Source organism: Corvus cornix, chromosome 2, assembly GCF_000738735.6.
Source record: "Corvus cornix cornix isolate S_Up_H32 chromosome 2, ASM73873v5, whole genome shotgun sequence".
Classification (NCBI taxonomy): domain Eukaryota; kingdom Metazoa; phylum Chordata; class Aves; order Passeriformes; family Corvidae; genus Corvus; species Corvus cornix.
The window spans coordinates 1,025,098-1,044,903 of record NC_046333.1 but is presented as its reverse complement, the minus strand read 5'-3'; positions in this window follow the sequence as shown (position 1 = coordinate 1,044,903).

Genomic DNA, 19,806 nt, shown 5'->3' with positions numbered 1-19,806 from the left:
CATGGTGGTGCTGGGGAAAAGTTGGATTGGATGATCCCAGAAATCTTTTCCCACTTTACCAATTCCATGAGTCTAGGATGAAAACATGGGAATAGGACTGGTAACGGATAATCCTGTTCTGTTTGGATGGATTCCTTCCAGCTCTGAGTGAGGAATGATGAGGTTTCCTAGAGCTCTGATGGAGCATGGAACTCTTCCCTCATCCAGAACATCCCCTGGCGCCTGGGCTGCAGCTCCAGGGCTTTGGAATAATGGTCTCCAGATTCCTCCAGGAGTTTCCTGACCTCAGCACCCTTCTCCAGGAACATATTCCTTTGGGATTATCCAGTCTGGCCTGAGCACCGGGTCACAAATTGTCTCCCAAACTGCAAACTCCAGTTCCCAGGATTCGTGGAAGAAGTTCCACGGGAGCACCCAAGAGGCACTTGCTGGGAAGATGAGATGCCAAGAAAGGCTGGAAAAAGAGGGAAATTATTTAACAGAATTTATTCCCTGACCCTCCAGGAAGGTGGGAAAACAGCCGTATCCCAGAAAACCAGCAAATCCCATATTCCACCCAATTAGCCAGGGTCTGGGATTGTTTCTTTATTAATTATGATTTTTATGCGCATCCCAAAGTAGTTCAGGAATGGCAGCTTGGAATCACAAGGGACAGAGGAAGACCCCTCTGGTTTATGGAGTTCTCTCGGAATGGCTGATTTCCGATATTTCATCATTTAGGGGATGATCCTTGAAATCCTTGAATTTCAAGGATGTTTAATCCTGCAGCTCAGTGCAGAGCCCGGCTTGGAGAAAAGCACTTCCCTTTCCCCATTCCTTTATTTGGAGACTCCTTGGACTCCTTTCCTCCCTCAAGGAAAGGTTTTGTCCTGAGGAATGGAGATTTACCTGGCCTTCAAGGCCAGTTGAATTCCATAAACCAAACTATCCATGGAGGAGAACAGGGATTCCCAATTCCCCATCCCTAGCTTTCATTCCCACGGATCCATGTCCTGTGCAAATAAATCAGTGAATAAATAACACATCAAAATTAATCAAGAGATCAATATCTGCCTTTCTCCACATTTGCACCTTCCCAAGACAAGCATTAATCAAAAAAAAAAAATTTGGAAGAGAGGCAGGGAGACTCCAATGAACAGGGAAATAATGGGATTTTTTGGAATTTTTTGTCCAGGAAAACAGCAGGATGAGGGCTGATTCCAATACAGCCCTCAAAGGACAACACTAAATTCAAACATTTGGGGGACTAAACAAACATGGATGAGAATATTTGTTAAAATTTGCATCTTGTCTCCCTTAATTACTTACTGAAATTAAATTGAATTTAAGTTAATTAAATTTTGGCCACATTGAACCTGCCTGGATTTGATCTCTTTGTATCCAGTTAACACTGATCTCTCAGCTCCACTCTTCCTCACGCAGGATTAGGGAATTATTTGGATCGTTGGGATCATGTCATAGATTAAACGGGGTTAAGCGCATCCAAATAAACTTCCTGGAGCATTCCCAAAAAACCACAAACCGCCAAGAAAAGCCAGGCACGGATTAACCGTCCCTGAGACAAATTCCTACTCTCCAGATGTTCTTTAACTGTTCGGCAAATCAACAGCAGCAGCAGCCCAAGGGCGAGGAGTCTGGGAAGGAGAATATTCCCACTGAGAATCCCAATTCCGTGGATATTTTCCTGCTCCTCCACTCTTTCCTTGTAGACGCAGGAAAATGATGGGTGGGAATCTTCAGGGAGAGGAGGTGATGGGGCTCCTGGAGCTGTGAAACCCCCTCAGGCAAAGGAGAGCACCTGGAAAAGGTCAGGATAGGGTGCCACGTCCAGCTAGGACCACATCCCAAAATCTATCGCCTAATTCCTAAATTTCTCCATGGAAAGGGTGGTCAGGCATCGGAAGGGGCTGCCCAGGGAGGTTTGGAGTTCCCATCCCTGGAGGTGTCCAAGGAATTCCTGGAAGCGGCACTCAGTGCTCTGGTGGGATTGGGCAGCGCTTGGACTCGAGGACCTTGGATGTATTTCCAACCTCAAGAATTCCTTCATTCCATGGGTAGGAGCACATCCCAAACCTATTCCCTAATTCCTAAACTTGCAGGGAAGGGCACTGTGGGAACACATTATGTACACATCGGGATAAACCCATCGAACTCCGGCAATGATGAAATTCCTGGACAGAGGCACTGAAATTTGGGAAAATCCAAGCACTGCCAGCTCCTGAGCTTCACCAGTAGCACGAGGAGCTCCAATCCAGGATTGGCCGGTGCCCAGCTGGCACAGGGAGCACAAATCCCTGGATGAGGCGGGAATGAGGCGGGAAAGGCTGTCACCACTGCGCCATCCTGAAGTCACCCCCTCTTGTCCCACCACACCAGATCCTGGTGGACAACCCACGTCCCACCGGTGAGCGACTCCCATCCCTTCCCATCCCTTCCCTTCCCATGGATGTGTGGCACAGGTTGAGTCATTCCTGGCAAATCCCAAGAATTTCTGGCAAATGCAGCTTTTAGGCTCAGCCTGTAGGCTTGGCTTTATCCCCAGACCAACCAGGAGCAAGGGAAGGTCATGGAGGACAACCTGCAGCCCTTCCGCCCTGATCCATCTGGAGCACTTCTGGAAGGCCCTGGCGAAATTCCAACACGTCCATTTTCGGCTGGAAGCTGCCAAGCCAAACAAAACTCTCGTAGCCACATGAATGAAATCCATATGTTTTTACGGAGCGTTCCTTTCGGATGGATCCACACGTGGTGGAAAGCAGAGGAATTGTGCTGATTTTGAAGGAAAACCATCCATGAAGGAGCTGCCAGATCTCCTTGGTGCAGCTCCGTTGGCAAAACTCTTTTTGCACAAAAAAAATTCCTTTTTCTCCCCTTTCCTTTTTCCTTTATTTTTAATTTTTTTTTTCCTAAGAGAGAAGGAGGAGGGGGAAAAATCCCTATAAATAACTCTACTGTACTGCTATGCCTGAAAACTCCAGGAATATTTTACAAGCTGGACTCGAAGCCAGAATTTGGGACCTGCAAATGGGAGCCCTTTCTGCAGCGCTTTAAAAATGTGGGGAAATAATAAAACGAGGAATGTCTCAGCTTTAAAAAAAAATAGGGAATCCAAACCCTCCGGTCTGTATTCCTGTTTTTTAATGGATTAAGTACAGGGGAAGCATTCTTTAATTTGGGGGTGCTTGGAAAGGCCAGGGAAGGATCTAAAGCTGCCAGAAGCATTTGAGCGTTAATTAAAAGCAGCTTAATTAAAGAAAACGATTAAAGAAAATAATCAGATTTCAAATGAGGCGCGGCGGGGGGGAAGGGAGGAAGGGCCAAATATTCACTGTTGTTACATTTGACTCCAATCTTTTTCTGCTTGGGATTCAGGATAACCTGGGATGCAGGATGGCCCGAAAGTCTCTTGTGGACATGGACCAGTTCTTGGGAGACTTGAAAAATCATGGAATTCCAAAGTGGTTTGGGTTGGGAGAGACCTTAAATCCCATTCCAACCCCATTCCATGGGCAGGGACACCTCCCACTGTCCCAGGCTGCTCCCAGCCCCAATGTCCAGCCTGGCCTTGGGCACTGCCAGGGATCCAGGGGCAGCCCCAGCTGCTCTGGCAATTCCAGCCCAGCCCCTCCCCACCCTCCCAGCCAGCAATTCCCAATTCCCAATCTCCCATCCATCGCTGCCCTCTGGCACTGGGAAGCCATTCCCTGGCTCCTGGCCCTCCATGCCTTGTCCAAAGTCTCTCTCCAGGTTTCCTGCAGCTCCTTCAGGCCCTGCAAGGCCACACTGAGGTCACCCCAGAGCTTCTCCTCTCCAGGCTGAACATTCCCAGCTCTCCCAGCCTTTCCTCCCAGCAGAGCTGCTCCATCCCTCGGATCCCCCTGGAGCCTCCTCTGGGCTCTCTCCAGCAGCTCCAGCTCCTTCCCGTGCTGGATCCAGGGCTGGGGCAGCTCTGCAGGTGGGGCCTCACCTGAGGGGAGCAGAATGGATTGACACCGTCACGGAGCTTCCTTTTCCAGCTTCCACAGAATTCCAAAATTCCACCCCCTGCTGTTATTCCACTCAGTTTCACCGGTCTGGAGACTGCGGAGTGACTTCATTAAACCTGATGGGAACAAAACAAATCCTGGAATGGGTGCGAAGGGACCCCAAAGCTCGTCCAGTGCCACCCCCTGCCATGGGCAGGGACACCTTCTGCTATCCCGGGCTGTTCCAAGCCCAAATTTCCAACCAAATCCCACCACGGGAGCAGTTTGAGGCCGATTTGTCCTTTCCTTGTGTAACCAACAAAACCAACAAAACCAACAAAACCAACAAATTCCTGAAGTAGTGCCGGTGTTGTTTGATGAATCCGCTGATCCTTGCGGTGCTTTGCATTTCAATGCCCAGGAATTGCAGCCCTGGGAGCGATTATCAGGGATTGGCACACCCGGAATCTCTTCCTGCTGAGGAATAATCAGGAAAACAAGGTATTTTCATTGGTGTGAATTATTTGAGCCCCTGATTCAGCTTTCCCTAAAGCTCTGAGGGGGAAGGAGCCGTTCCAGAGCATCTCTGGCAGCTCCGAGGTTGCTAATGAGGGAATCTTTATGGAGCTTCCCGCTGGGAGAAAGGCAAAATCTGGGATTTATTTCTTCGTGCAGTTTGTGCTTGGCAGCCAGAGGTGAAATTCAGACAGCAAAGCAAAAACAAATCAGGCACCGTCAGCAAATTGGAGGCCGTGGAGTGGAGAGGGACGGGAATTTGGTGGGAGAAGGAGGGAAAAGGAGGGGGAAAAGGGATTCTAGGAGAGGGGATGGATCCGCAGTTCTTTCCAAACATTATCAGCAAATCCCGGTTTCCTTTTCCAGTCCGGAGATTGGAGCCGGAGGACCCAAAAGCAGGAAGAAGTTACAATATCCAGAATAAGCGTTCCTTAGGGGAAGCCTAGGAGAGAGGGAGGTTGGAATTTCATGATCCTAAAGGTCCCTTCCGACCCAACCCATTCCATGATTCTATGGATGGAAGGAATTTAAATCCAGCTGGAGCATTTCCATGGGCTGAGGGAAAGAAAAGCATTTTGGAGCTTTCCATGTTGGAATTTTTAAAGGGAATTCTCCATTTTTAAAGGGAATTCTCCATTTTTAGAAGGAATTTTGCTGCTTTCAGCTGAAATTTGCCATTTTAAAAGGGAATTCTCCATTTTAAAAGGGAATTCTCAATTTTTAAAGGGATTTCTCCATTTTTAGAGGGGATTTCGCTGCTTTCAGCTGAAATTTTCCAATTTTAAAGGGAATTCTCCATTTTTAAAGGGGATTCTCTATTTTTAAAGGGAATTCTGCTGCTTTCAGCTGAAATTTGCCATTTTTAAAGGGAATTTGCCATTTCTAAAGGGAATTCTCCATTTCTAAAGGGAATTTTCCATTTCTAAAGGGAATCCTCCATTTTTCAATGGAATTTTGCTGCTTTCAGCTGAAATTTGCCATTTTTAAAGGGAATTTTCCATTTCTAAAGGGAATTTTCCATTTTTAAAGGGAATTTTCCATTTCTAAAGGGAATTCTCCATTTTTAAAGGGAAATCTCCATTTTTAAAGGGAATACTCCATTTCTAAAGGGAATTCTGCTGCTTTCAGCTGGGATTTAGGTGGTTGAAGGCAGCAACCAGATTTCCCTTTAGAATTCCCTACTTAAGACAGGAAACCTCTCGTTGCCATGGAATTCTTTGGGAATACAGGTTGGATGGAGGCAGAGGAGCCACCCTTTGGATTCCCTCCCCAAGGATTGGGAACTCCAAGGCATCCCACAGAAAGATCCAACGGCCAACAAATGACGGATTCAGCGCCCTCCTACCGCAAACCAAAGCACTGCTGTAATTCCTAAAATCTCTTCCTTCATTTTGGAGCCTGAAGGATGGATGAGCTCAAACTGTGAGTTCTGACCGGATCAGACTCAGTTTGGGGTCTTCTGAAGGAAGAGCAGCCACTAAAAGGTTCCAAAATCACAGGATTTTCCAAGGTCTGGGTCCTCAGGGATGGGGATGCGGAACAACCTCGTGGAGAGGAAGTGGGGAAGGCACAGAGAATTTTCTACTTTGGGGTTTTTTAGCGGGTCTTCGTTTTAAATCGGGAAAATCTGTTCGTTCTCCCACTCCAGCTCCAGCATTAATCCCTCTGATGAACGGGAAAAGCTGAAGGGCTCCCACCACACTCAGGATTTGGGATGGGATACACCAGGATGATTCCCTGTTGGACACAGGAATGGGTTCCAACACCTGGAGTTTCCCAAACCCTGCTGAAAGGGGGTTTTAGCTGAATTTTAGGCACCTGCAAGGAAGGCAACAGGGCCCTCTCAGCACCATCACAGAGATTTCTGTGATAACTCCCAGATATTTGGGCCAAGAAGGAGTTTTTAGACAATTCCCTTGGATTATTAAATTCCACAAGGCTTCAGATTCCCTGATCCCCTCCTGAGGAGCCACAGCCTGGATTTACAAACCACCAAAATCCAGTGTTCAGCCCCAGTCCTGAGCAGAGCTCTGCACTCCCACACGGCCCGGTGCTCTCCTGGGAGCAAAATCCACGAGCCGGGAATGAAGGCTTTGCTGGGGCTTTTTTGGAACTCAGCATTTTGTGGTTGTAAAATGAAACGTTTTCTCCTAAACCACTTTTGAGGAGAAAAAGGTACATTTTGAGAGACAGACTTCTCGAGTGGTTTGCTGCTTTCATTTTGGGTGGTTTTGTTCAAAGCCAGGGGTGATTTTGGATTTCAGTTCCCAAAATCCATTGGCTATGAACTGAAAATAGAAACCCTTAGCCACTCAAAGCCAGAGATTTTTTTTTTTTAACCTATTTTATTTTTTTCCCCCTGCATTTTAAATCCTTTTTTTTTTTTTAATGAAAGCCAGAAACTCATTTCAGGGGGGACAGCAGGGAGAACTTCTCGATCCATTCCAGTTTTTCTATCCTGAATTATTTTAGAAAGATGAGATTTTTGTCTCTTCCAAAGCTTTCCCCACTCCTAAGAAATGGTGTTTAATTAGTGCAGAAGGTTTTAATGAGGGTGGAGCACTCGTTCATCTGGAGATGGAGATAGGGGAGGGCTGGTGATGTTTTCACACTGACAGAGAGGAAAATCGAACTTCCACCATTTTTCATTCTTTGTTTTAAGCATCCCCATCTGCCTTGTAAATCCCCTCTTGGCTGCTGGCAGATGGAGCCTTCTTCCCCCAAATCCCACTTTTTTTGAGGAGAAATCCAGCTAAAAATGTCCTTTGATTCCAAATCCAGATGTTTATTGAGTCTACATCCACTCCCAGCCCTCCAAAGGAATTGTCTGGAGGTTTCGGACCTTCTGCTCTAATGAAATTTGGGAATCACTCCTGCTGAGAGCCTGGATTAACTTTAGGATTGGGATAACAGGGATGGCCTGGGTGCAGAGTGACATCAGCAGCGACTCTGCTTTGAGTGGTGTAAAGAGAGACATCAGGAACACATTCCTTGTAAATGGCTTCCAGCAGGAATCTGCTTCATCCCTAAATTCACAGATGTCTTTTCCACTGGCCTGGGATCACAAAACGAAGCTTTTTATTCCCAACTTCCTGGCTCTGATTTCAGCTCCGTGCTAAAGTCTCTCCCCTTGAAGTTCAGCTGGCAAAGGATGCGATGAAATGAAGGATGAGGGACAACTTCCAGCTGATCATCCCATCCCTGCCGGCTTTGGGAAGCAGCAGGGACACCTTCCCCTATTCCAGGCTGCTCCAAGCCCTCTCCAGCCTGGCCTTGGACTCTTCCAGGGATCCAGGGGCAGCCCCAGTTTTTCCAGGAAATCCAATCCAGTCCCTCGGCTCTCCCAGGGAAGGATTCCTTCCCAATATCCCATCTAACCCTACTCTCCTCCAGGCTGAAGCCATTCCCCCTTGTCCTGTCATTCCAAGCTTTTACAAACAGCTCCTCTCTGGAATTTTTCCAGGTCCCCCCTTCAGGATAACTCCAGGGATTTTGCAGTTTTCACTGAGCCTAGGAAGTAATTGAGCTCAGCTTGACAATACCAGAGGGTGCCCAATTAAATTCTGTCCCTGACACTGTGTGGAGGCAGCTGAAGGAGAGGGGAAAGCGTGGATACGTATCAGGAAATGGTTTTCCTTTAAAAACAGAGGAATCTGGATAGTTTAACTGGATTAGAAACTGTTCCTGTTGTCCCTTTCCCTCACAAACCGTGGCTTCTTCCATGTCTTTGCTCACCTCTCTTTTCCATTCTCTCCACTCACAAAAGCTCACTTGGATTTAATTTAATCCCCTTTGGAAAAGCAGGATTTAATTCCTTGGGAAGAGCTTCAAAAGGGGGGTATGGATTAGTTTGTCTCAGACAGGTGCAGGGCCACTGCTCAATCACGGGATGGGATTCCTGCATTTCCACACAGATCCCTGGCCTGGCTCCTGAGGCTCCTTGAGCTGGGCTTATTTTTCAGATCTGGGAAGAATATCCTGAGATCTCTGTGAGCTGAGCAGCGCCACCCCCTCCTCCCAGGGAAAAGGAAAGAGGAAATTTGTGCCAGGATGAGCTTAAATTGGGTAGAAGGAAAAATATCTTCACTAAAAAGGTTGTCCAGGGGTGGAGCCCATTCCTGAGGGATTTAAATCCCTGTGGATGTGGCACTTGGGGACGTGGTTCAGTGGTGGCCTTGGCAGTGCTGGATTAATGCTCGGACTTGATGATCCTAAAGGCCTTTTCCAACCTCAACAATGCCAGGATTCCGTGTTAATTTCAGTCTCAATTTCCCATTCTTTGCAACAAGAAGCGGGGCTGAGCCGCTGTTTTGAGTTAATTTTGATTAACTTTACATGAGCTTAAACAGATTAAATTCAGATCCACACGGACTCCGTCCTTTTTTATGAGGGAGTAACTGGATTTAAATGATTCCAGCAAATGTAAAATCTCTGATCTGTACCAAGCAATGCCTCGTGAACTTGTTCTCGCCACAGAAATTAAAATCAGCCTCTCTCCAAGCAGCTGCACGGCCCAAAAATGCTGCAAATAAAGAGCCGAGGGTAATGAATCATCCCTAATATTCCATGGCATGGCAGGGAAGCAGTTTAGTGGGATATCCACATGGATCAGTGGGAGTTAACATCCTCATCCGTGATCTGGCAGAGAACTGAGCACAGGCATGAATGAATTTCATGGATTTCACTCAAGCGGGAAGTGCCAAAAAAATCCCTGAGGACAGAGGATTTGTGGAAAGGGGCCAGAAGAGGTGAAGGAGCAGGGACAGGCAGCAGCAATCCAAAGAGATCCTTGGGAATTGCCTGTGCCAAAGGAGATGTAAGGGAGATCAAAGGAAACAAAGCTGCAAAATGTGAAAAACGGGGGGAGGCCCTGGAATGGAATTCCCAGAGAAGCTGTGGCTGCCCCTGGATCCCTGGAAATGCCCAAAGCCAGGTTGGACATTGGGGCTTGGAGCACCCTGGGATAGTGGAAGGAGGGTGAAGGGGATGGACTTTAAGGTCCCTTCCAAACCATTCCATGCTCATCGAGCAGAGCGACCCCAAATCCCTGCCCCGGGTGCCACCTCCCCCCAGTCAGAAATCGGGAATCTGGGGCTCCAGAAAACGCGGCTCCATTTGGGGACCTTGAATAACTTCCTCGAGGAGAGGGGGGTGTTCTGTCTGACTCTTACGGCATCAGGAAAGAGACCTGCCTCCCCTAAATGCCCCTGAATGCACAGAAGTTCCCTTGTCCCTGGCCGACTGGATCATTCCCCTCAGGATGAGCGGCCATTTTGTCCCATTCCTTCTCCCACCTCCATCTCAGCTCCCTGCTGGCCCTGCTGCTTCTCCCACTTCATCAACCCCTTTTTCTCCTCCAGCCCTGCACCAGAGCAGATAAATCATCTCTTATCAGCTCCACAATCACCTCTTATCACCTCTACAGAAGGCACAGGTGGAATAAAACCCCAGGGCAGAGCTTCTTGATTTTCATCGCTTCTTGCACAGCCAATGGAGTCAAAACATCCTGGAAATTCGGTTCTGGAAAAAAGCCACCTCCACCCAAAATCTTATCAAAGCTTTTACCCAGCAGGAATTTTCTAACATTGTTGCTTTTCAAGGCAAAATTTCATTTTGGCTGAATTTTTTTGGTTGGTAGGAAAATGCCCTTTCCCAGCCTATTTTTCCATCCACAGATTTTAGCATTCATCAGCTTGCCAGGAGTTTCTATGAGGAAATAAATAAGAGCTAATTAATAATAAATAAGAGATTTATTAATGACTGTATTATTGCTGTGGCAAGGGAAGCAGAACAAGTTTGATTAACAGCTTCATCTCAATTCCTTCAGAAATTTCCTTCCTAGATAAAAGCTGCGTGAAAATGCTGAGCTGAGCTTAACTCAGCCACTCCATCTCCTTGGCAGACGGGCAGTTGACCTCATATCCCAAGGCTCCTGCTCCAAATTTTCTCATTTTTGAAAATTACAGGCTGCAGCTTGGCCTTTTTCCCCCCACCTGGATGTTCCTCCCTTCCCAAACCCCAGCTCTGAAGGCCCCTCATCCCCTCCCAGGAACACTCACACAGAGTGTCCCACAAAACTCTATTTTAAATCCTAATAAACGTCTCGGGCTGCTTTTGTTTGCTTTTCTGGTTAACCATCTTTACTACTCCACCTCCTCATCATTTTTCCAGGAAGAATGTTCCGCGTGGACCCCACAATTAAATTCCAGACGGCCCACGAATGCAGCGCTGGGGGAGATTTGGGCTATTATGAAAGACAAACCAAAGAATAACAACCCCTGGGCGCTTCCAAGGTGCACAAACTATATTTGACCACCCAAACACAAGGCGAGGATCCTTCCAGGCAGAGGGGGGGGAAAAAATACAAAAATAAAGAGCTCAACTCAGCCACTGTGGGAGCCTCTTTTTTTGGAAAGGCAAAAGCTTTTAGGCCAAACCAAACCCAAATTCAGCCCAAATGATGAATGCAAGAAAAGAGACATTTGTGGTTTGCTGCCTTTAATAAGCTCTCACCTGATCCCCAGGGACTTGTTTATATTTGAACTCCACGTGGGACATAGGATCGCTATCCCAGAGCAGCAATTTGCAAATTAGGACCTCTACTTTGAGGGAATTAAAACTGGATTTCGCTGAGGCATAATCACGCCACTGTCTTCTCTCAAGGTCTTCTTTATTCCCCGCCGGAGTCGCCTCCAAACCCCACTGCGAAGCCAAACTCCAGATGGGGGTAGGACAGCAAAGCTGAAATTATCTTCCCCCTAAATATCCTCCCATTTAGAGCTGCTGATCCCAGAATTGCCTGAAATCCCAGGGGAAAGGGCCTTGGACTCTGTCAGGAGATGGAAGTCGGGTCAGTGCTGCCAGGGGGAAAAGCCCCAGCGGGACGGGGAGTTCTGAGGCAAGGACACAGCAGAAGAGCAAACGCTTCTGGAAAATCTGCCCCAGCTATCCCAGAAGATTCCCAGCTTGGATTCAACATGGACACAGTCAGAGCTTCCCAAATCCTACCCACAGCACCTCTGGGACGTGAGGAAAACCAAGGATCTGACAGTGCATCCTTAATTTTCCAGCCAGTGACAGACTGAGGCTGGGAAGGACGTGAAGGATCATCCCATTCCCACCCCCTGCCATGGGCAGGGACTGCTCCCACTGTCCCAGGCTGCTCCAAGCCCCAATGTCCAGCCTGGCCTTGGGCACTGCCAGGGATCCAGGGGCAGCCACAGCTGCTCTGGGAATCCCATCCCAGTCCCTCCCCACCGTCACAAGGAAGAATTTTTCCCGATCTCCAACCTAAACCTACTCTGTTTCCAAATTCCCAGTTCCCGGGGACAAATCCCGAAAGGAAAAGGAGAAGCCTCTCTTTTCTTTGGCTTTCCCGAGGTGACAGACCGGAACAGGGAAGGGCTGAGTCACTGCAGGTAAAGGAAGCTGTCCTTGGCTGGATGAAAGAAAACAGGAGTGGGAACAGGAATGGTGGGAGCAGGGATGAATGGTTGCCATGGAAACCATGCCTCTTTCCTTAAATGCTTCCCTGCTTTTGGATAATTCCAGCATGGATAAGGCTCCCTGAGCCTTTTATTCTGGTGGAAGGTGTCCCTGCCCATGGCAGGGGGTTGGAATGAGATGATCCAAGGCAAACCATTCTGGGATTCTGGGATTTCAATCCAAACAACTCATTCCAGTTGTGTCATGCTGTGCTGACACTGAATTGAGTGCAAAGAAAGAGCTTCTGGAGGGGTTTGGTTTCCTTATCCAAATAAAAAATGGGAGCACAATCCAGCAGTTTCCACAAATAGGGAGAGTGTTTTACTTCGGCCAAATAGAAAAACAAAAATAAATTGGGATTTGGAGATCCTGTCTCTTCCTCAAATAAAATTCACACACAGCTGGCAGGAAGAAAAGCTTTGAAAAAGCAGAGATTTGTGATTCTCCTGTTCATTCCTGCTTTTTTCCTGAGCATTCCCTATCCTCCCCAGACCTTTCCGCAGCCACCCATCCATGGGATCCATCCTCATGGACACGTCTGGTGACCCTTTGGAAAACCTGGTGCGTCCCATGGCTTGGATGTGCAGGAAATGCTGAAATCCCTGAACTTTGTATTTTCCATTCCTGGAACCCAGGTGGCTTCCGAGCACTTCCCCTGCTTTTTTATGGAATCATGGATTGGTTTAGGCTGGGCAGGACCTCTAAAATCATCAAGTCCAAGCTTTAAACCGTGTCCCCAAGTGCCGCATCCATATGGATGATAAATCCCTCCAGGGATGGGGACTCCAAACCCCCCTGGGCAGTTCCAAGGCCTGACCTCCCTTTCCATGGGGAAATTCCTGCTGCTGTCCAAGCTGAGCCTCCCCTGGCCCAGCCTGAGGCCGTTCCCTCTCCTCCTGTCCCTGTTCCCTGCGAGCAGAGCCCGACCCCCCCCCCCCGCGGCTGCCCCCTCCTGTCCCAGAAGGTCCCCCCGGAGCCTCCTTTCCTCCAGGATCTTTGATGGAATTAAGTGAGGAATTCCTGAACTGAGGGAGAGATTCCTCTCTTCCCACAGCAAACACCGAAGTTGGGCTGATGCAAAACATCCCCAGAACGTTCATTTCTCCCCACGGATTGTATGGAGAGGGATAACGGATTTCTCTGGAACATCCACGTTACCGACACCAAAATCTGCCTGAGGTGACACTTCCGCCAGACCTCGTGGAGTTGGTTTCCCTGACCAAGCACATCCACCCCTCATTCCTTTTCCTTGGGATTACCTCAGAAAAGTCACAAACCGGGAGCTCCCCCAACTTTGCCCTTCGAAAATTCCCAGGGCATCAGCTCCAAGTGACATCAGGACCTTGCTGGGGGCGTGGATTTTATGGATTCGCTTCCCTGGGTTCCGTCCAAGAGGGGTCAGGCAGTTCCTGGTATTCCCGAAGGGGAGTTTCCAGGAGCTGGTTAACAGGGGACGGGAATGTCCCACAAATGTCCCACAAGCAGGGACAAGAGCCCGGGACTCAGGTCACTGCTCCCGCTGCCCGAGGGCTCGCCCAGCGCCGTTTCCCCCTTCCCTCGGTGTTTCCATCGCTCCACATTCCTGGGCACCGGGGCAGGACCGAGGGAACGGCACGATCCCTTTCCAGGTGGGCTGGGAATGTGTTTAACAAGTGCTGGAGCACTCCAGGCAGAATTCAGCAATTCCCAGCTCCTCTGGAAGCTCTTTCCAGACATGGACTTGCATGGCAAGTTTGTCACTCCCTGCGAGCACCTTCTCCTTGACCCAGGACTAATTTGGCCTAAGCTCTGTTTAATCACTCTGGAAAAACTCCCAAAGCCCTGGGGCATGGAATTATCAGGGCCTGGCTGTGACTAATCCCAGTTTTCCCTTTCACCGAGGCTGGATATTGCTGCTCTCTTGGGGATTTTTTAAAGCCACACTGATTTTCAGTCTGGCCTTGGAAGAGGTCAACTCACTCCCTTTTCCCAGGTGGGAAAAGTGAATCCCGTACTTTTCTTCCCAAATAAAAGCTCCGTTTCAGTCCTGCTGCCTTTCCCCAGACTTTCTGCTGCAACAAGATACGGAGACTTTCCCTGGTTTTCCCTTTTTTCCTCAGTGGATTGACCTGGGTTCCCAAACCCACAACATCCGGCTGCCTGGAGAACATTTCCCAGGATGGTGTCCACAGGTTTTTACCTGCAGCGGGATTTGCAGGGGTTTTTCCCACTTATCCCAAACTGGGATCTGAATATAATTCCCAAGTGCAGGGAATAGAGCGGGAAAACCCCAGTGTCGGCCCCCACTGCTCTTCATCCCACACGATTCTGTCTCAATGCTCCAAAAGGTTCTAAAAGCACCAGGAGTTTTTTCCATCCTGTTCCAGCTGGGATTTGGGTCCCTGTGGCACAGATGGATCTCCTTGTCCTGTTTGGAATATTATCCACTCCCTTCCCGCATCCATGGGGTATTTGAGGGAAAGAAATGCTAAAAGGAGCATCCCTCACCCAAAACGGTGTTAAAGAGCGACCCTGGCACCGCTGCCCACTCCGGCTCCGCATCCTCCAAAGCACGGGAAAACCAATGGATCACACTCATGGATCCCCATAGGAAACAATGGATTGGTGTTGGATAACTGCTCATGGAATCCCACAAAGGTTTGGGTTGGAAGGAACCTCAAGGATCATCCCATTCCCATCCCTGGATGGGCAGGGACACCTCCCACTGTCCCAGGCTGCTCCCAGCCCCAATGTCCAGCCTGGCCTTGGGCACTGCCAGGGATCCAGGGGCAGCCCCAGCTGCTCTGGCAATTCCAGCCCAGCCCCTCCCCACCCTCCCAGCCAGCAATTCCCAATTCCCAATCTCCCACCCATCCCTGCCCTCTGGCACTGGGAAGCCATTCCCTGTTGTCCCATCCCTTGTCCCCAGTACCTCTCCGTGTTTCTTGTCGCTCCTTCAGGCACTGGAAGAAGCAATTGGCTCATCCCAAAGCCTTCCCTTTTCCAGGGCACCGCTTGTCTGGTGTCCCATTAAAAATCCAGGGAAATTGCCCCAAAGTTTGCCCTCCCTCTGGACATCAACAAGTTCCACAACCCATCGCTGAAATGAAATTCCATAAAGACATCCCCAAGATTGCCTTTCCCTGGGATGGAGCCACGGGGCAGGACAAGCTTCCTTAATCCTGCAGATTCCCTGCAGAAGGCCAGGGGCCGTTCCTAAAAACCTTGGACGGGGCTTGGAGCAGCCTGGGACAGTGGAAGGTGTCCCTGCCCATGGCAGGGAGTGGAATGGGATGATCCTGAAGGTCCTTTCCAACCAAACTTTTCTGGGATTTTGGAATTCTATGGAAAACCACTGAAATATTCCCAAAATCCAACATGGTTTTCCTCACTTACACCATTTATTTCCTCTTTTCCTTTCCCTTTTGTGTTCCCACTCGCAGGGGGAACCATCAGAGAGGGAAAAAAACCTCATTCCATAGGGAAGGGAATCCAACCAGAGGCATTTCCCTCCATCCCAGTCCACCACAGACTGGTGACTGGTTTCACTGGTGGATTTATGGAATCCCAGGATTGCGTGGAGCAGCTTTTCCCAAAGAAATTAATTTTCCTCCTCAAATCAATTCTCCCAATAAATCCCACCTTTCTATAGCCAGGAATTTTTTCCCTCAAAGCCAACCCACAGCACTTCAATTCCCTCATCCCTGGATTCCAACAAGATCGGGCTCCGACCTTCCCTTTTCCCAAGCAGCTCCTCAATAATGTTGGAGTTCTGGCACCTCCTCCCTGGCTGCTTTCGGAGCTCACTCCAAGAGCTGGGGCTTGTGTTTCACTCCGTATTAATGCCTGAAATTTTATTATCCCGGGATCATAAAAGCCCAGCTGCTGATGGTGGCCTCAGCCTCGGTTATTTCATCCTCCTGAATTCCTGGGATCGAATCCAGGGTTTCTCCGTCGGCATGAGGAGAGAGCCCTCTGCAGATCGTTGGATAAATTCATCCACTCACAGGAAATATTCCAAGGAAGCTGCTTTTCCCCTGCAGGCCAATCTCCAGGAAAGCTGGGAAAGCAGCGTGGTTGGACACCGGGATGCGGGATCAGACCTTCCCATGGCCAGGTCAACCTTCAAGGACAAGTTTGTTTTATTCGGGACATGGGATTCCTCCTTTTCCTGACCTTTTTCCTGCTCTTACGGAGCAGGAGAGACCTGACAAGGCTTAGGAGCAAGAAGGGATCAAATCCAGGCTTTCCTGAGCTTTTTCCTCATTTTGGCTGAGGATGAACCAGGATTTGGTGAACTTTTCCTTCCATCATTCCCTTCCGGTCCCCATAAAATGTTGGTTAGACATGGAATCATAAAATCCTGGAATGGCTGGGAAAGGATCTTAAGGATCATCCCATTCCATCCATGGGCAGGGACACCTCCCACTGTCCCAGGCTGCTCCAGCCTGGCCTTGGGCACTGCCAGGGATCCAGGGGCAGCCACAGCTGCTCTGGCAATTCCAGCCCAGCCCCTCCCACCCTCACAGGCAGGAATTCCTTCCCAATATCCCATCAAAGCCCCAGGAGAACAGGGAAAATCCCCCTGTGATGGTTCCATCCCCAACAGCCCCTGGTCTGGAGCAGGGATCAGAATTTCCCAGGATTGCAACCACGGGAGCAGGGAAACGCAGCCTTTTGCCCTCCACCGAAGTGTTAATTCCCAATAAAACCCTTGATCCGGAGCTCCTGAAATTCCTGCACCTGCTAATGAGTTAATTAAACAAATTGATTATCCATGGAGTTGGTGGAGCGGTGGCTGGGACGGAGCAGACCAGCAGGATAATGAGGGGCCACCATGGAGACATCGGGAGAGAAGCCTCTGGAACCATCTGGGATGTCCAAAGATACCCGGGGATGGATTAGGGACCTAAAAATTCCCTTTCCACCGAAATTATTCCACCGAAATTATTCCAAAATTATTCCCCACTTGGCTTCCGAGCACCATCCAAGGATCTTGGGTCTTGAGTCATCCCAACTTCCTCAAGCCTTGGGGCACTTCCCTGTGCGTGGACATGGGCCAGGGAGAGCAGGAAATCCGGGATGCCCTGGATTTTGGGAGGTGTGGAGCAGGAAGAGCCGACAGAGGTAAGGAGAGGATCCTGGAGAAGATGGGAAGAGTGAAGATGGTGGGAAGATGCTCCAACCAGGAGCAGGAAGGAAGGAAGGAAGGAAACCAGGAGTGGAAAAAGAGGTTTCCTTGTGGAAAGATACCCAGAATATTGGAGAGGGCTCTCCTAAAGTCTGGGAACAGCCTGAGGACATCCTACCCCTGCTATTCCAGCCGAAAAAGCAAATCATGGAACAGCCACCATTCCTAAAAGCCTTTTAAGAGGTGGGGGAGGGACACCAGAGCAGGAGCCAGGAGATCCAGCTGGATTTCCCCCGGTAGCACTCGGCATCTCCAGGAACAGCAGGACCTTGTCCTCGACCAGGACCTCCCCAGCAGCCTTTGGGATGAAAAGGAGTTCCCTCCTCTCCCAGTGAAAATTTTGGGAAGTTTTGGGCTTGATGGTGCACAAAAAAATTTGGGATTGGTTGGGCTGGAGTAGCAGAGGACCATGGAACACGATGATCCTGAAGGTCCCTTCCAACCCAAACCATTCCATGACTTTATGATGATTGGGGCACGGAAAAGGACACTCTGCCTTGGAATTCCATTGCACCCAGGACTCGCTCCAGGCCATTCCCAACTCTCATCCTCTCATTGGATGAAGGAGAAACTTCAGCAAAATCCGAGCACATCCCGGCCCCTCACCCCACGCTGCTTTGCAGCTCCACAGGGAAGCCAGGGATGAAGCTTCTGTCCAGCCCAGCGCAGGCCGCCCTGCAATCCTCAGCTTTCCCAACACGCACAACGTGACTGCGGGGAGGCAGGAACGAGGCTGGAATAAATCAGGGAGAGCAGCAGGAGGGGCCCGGCATGTGGCTGGAATTAGCGGAGAGGGGAATTGTAAACAACTGGGGAAACGTGCCTGAAATTAATTTTCAGGACCTAATGGGATTTTGCTTGGAGCAGAGTCAAGAATGGAAAGCTTTCCAGGGCAGAGCGAGGCACTTTGCATAAATCTGCATCCTGATATTGGCTGGCTCTTCCTGGTCGGAGACGGGAGCGCGTCTTTGGGAGGATTTGGGAATTGCTTTAGTCATTATCCACAGCTCTTTTCGAGAAGTTTTAACGGGAACAGGCACCTAAAAGCCAGGGCTCCTGGGCTCTGGAATGCTGTGGGATGAAAGAGCGGGAAAGGCAAGGACAAGTCAGCAAGGCCTTGGTGTTGTCATGTATGAACTGGAGGGAATTTATTCTTCCATAGGGAGGTGTGTTGGGAAAGGTGACCCCCCAGGATGGATTGAATCCCGTGGGAGAAGGGATGAGGTGTTTTGGGAAGTGAAATGATCGTAGAATAGGATCAAGGAATGGTTTGGGATGGGAAAGACCTTCGGGATCATCCTGTTCCACCCCTGCCATGGGCTATCCCAGGCTGCTCCAAGCCCCGTCCGACCCAAACCAGTCTGGAATTCCGTGATTCCATGATCTCATGAACAATCACAGCAGGAAATTCCTGTCAGCTCCCCAGGAACCGCAGCTTTCCTCAGTGCTCGCCCCGGCTGATTGGGAGGAAAAGCCCAGGAATTCCATCATTCCATATTGACTAAGATGCACTTGAATTTGCAGTGATGTTCATTTACCTCCCATCCCACTCCGCACTCTGCTTGGAAACGGGATCCACACGGATCTGGATCAAACTCACTACAGGCAGCAGAAGGTTTTTCCCTGGATTTCCAAAGGCTCTCGCTCTTCCTCTTTATCCCTTTGCAGGGAGATGCCTGGGTGGAATCTCCATCTCCAGAATTCCAGCAGGGATTGAAGAAGCATCGAGAAGGTTAAAATTCCCAGGGAATGAAGAGGGATTTCCATCCTCACTGGAGGCAATAAAATCATCCCCATTGGATCACTGCGAGGTGGGAATGTTCGAACATGACTTCCTGCCGAATTTGAAGGTTCTCCTTCAGCCGAAATCAAACGTCCTCCATCATCCAAACTCAAAGGTCCTTCATCAGCCAAACCTCTCCTCCATCATCCAAACTCAAAGGTCCTTCATCAGCCAAACCTCTCCTCCATCATCCAAACTCAAAGATCCTTCATCTCCCAAACGCCTCCTGATTTCCACAAGTTTTAGGCAGCACAGGGATAAAGGAGAGCGGAATCCTCAGGGGACTGAGGAGTGGAGTTACCTCCCAGTAGGACCTTCAGAAGAACCTTCCAGCTTCTTGTAACACAACCCCGCTGCCCAAATACCTGTCCCGATTTTCCAGCTGGGAGAACATGGGAAGAGAAGCTTTTCCTGCTATTTCAGGCCTCTCCAAGACTTCCAGGCATTTCCATTAATAAACTTTCCAGGCTGTCCTTTTCTCTGGCACGATCCGACCCCAGCTCCAACGGAGACCAACTGGGAAGCTTTTCTCCTTCCTGACTCCGAGTGTTGACAGGCATGGGAAGAGCCTTCTCCTTACATCTACGACTGCTGGAGTGCTTTGGCACTCCCAAGTTTTGTTCCATGAGGAGACACGGACAGGTCCTGAAGAAATTCCGCACTTGAGCAGTTCCTCAGCTTTCTGAAGGACACAATCCCAGTAGCTCCAGTGCCCCGAGGGAGCATTATGGAAAACGTCAAGCCAGGATGACTCTGCCGAGTATTCCCAGGGCAAGAACCACCCTCAGCTTCCCAAACATCCATAATTCTCCATTAAATACAGAGGAACGCTGAGTGCTTCTCTCTTTTTTCTCTTCATGTCATTATTTTTGGGAACAATAGGTCAA